We start from the raw sequence: 1020 nt of genomic DNA on the forward strand, positions 1-1020 counted from the left end.
TTCCAGGCCGTTCAGCCAGGTGTGGGGCTTGAGGCTGGGCCCTATGTCAATGTGCAGGACACACGTCCAGGCAGCCGTCCTGACTGTGGGGCCCTCCACATCCCCAAGGCCTGGCATCCGCACTGCCCTCTGTGGGGGGCCAGCCTGGCAGGGCTGGGAGGTTCCCAGCATGAGTGCGAGGTGGCAGATGCAGGCTGCTGCCTCAACCCTAAATGGGGGGACATGAGGGGTTCACAATCCCCAGATCCTCAGGGGACCTCAGCCTAGGTGTCCCCAGGGTCTCTAGCTCCATCACTCCTCTGTGGGTCCTTCCCTTCTTGCCTCTTCTCAAGCAATAAAGGGAGAAATGTGCCCAGAAGTGAAATGTGTTCGTGTGTGGCGTGTCCCCTGAGTGTCTTTGTTTACCTGGGGCTTTGGCTGCACAGATGGTGCGCTGAGGGGCCTCCAGCCATGTGACATCAGCTTGGCCTCTGAGGGGCTGGAGGCTGAGGTCAGCCGTTCACACAACTGAGTCCTAATAAAAAGACTCCAGCCCCTGAGGCTGGGGGCAGCTTTCCTGACTGGCCACACCCCATGGTGTGTCCTGCACACTGTCAGGAGGGAGAGGGACAGCGGGAAGCTTGTTCCAGGCCTCTCCTGGCCCCACCAGACCACACCTTCAGCAGTCAGTCCCCTAGTGAAGGAGTAGACCTGAGGGGGGTCTTGGGGCCCCTAGCTGACTCCCCATGCCCCTGCTTGTGCTGGGACTCCTCCCAAGTCACTCCGTGTACCTGATCCTTGCAGGCTCTGCTATGGGGGACACAGCCTCTGGTGGAAGCCACAGGAAAGGACCCAGACACAGAAAGGGCCTGTGCGCTCAGTCCCCTGAGCCTACGTGGTGGTGTGAACATCGAGAGCTGGAGAGCACCTGGGGGCCCGTCACAGCCAGATGTCTCCCCCCTGCCCAGCGAGCCTCTGGACGCCCCAGACCTTGTTCCCTGGGCCGCTCCATCTCCACCTCGAGAAGTAAGAGCCGTCATC

This window comes from Marmota monax, unplaced genomic scaffold, assembly GCF_021218885.2.
Source record: "Marmota monax isolate L192 unplaced genomic scaffold, Marmota_monax_Labrador192_F-V1.1 WCK01_AAM20220418_F8-fsc00024, whole genome shotgun sequence".
Taxonomy (NCBI): domain Eukaryota; kingdom Metazoa; phylum Chordata; class Mammalia; order Rodentia; family Sciuridae; genus Marmota; species Marmota monax.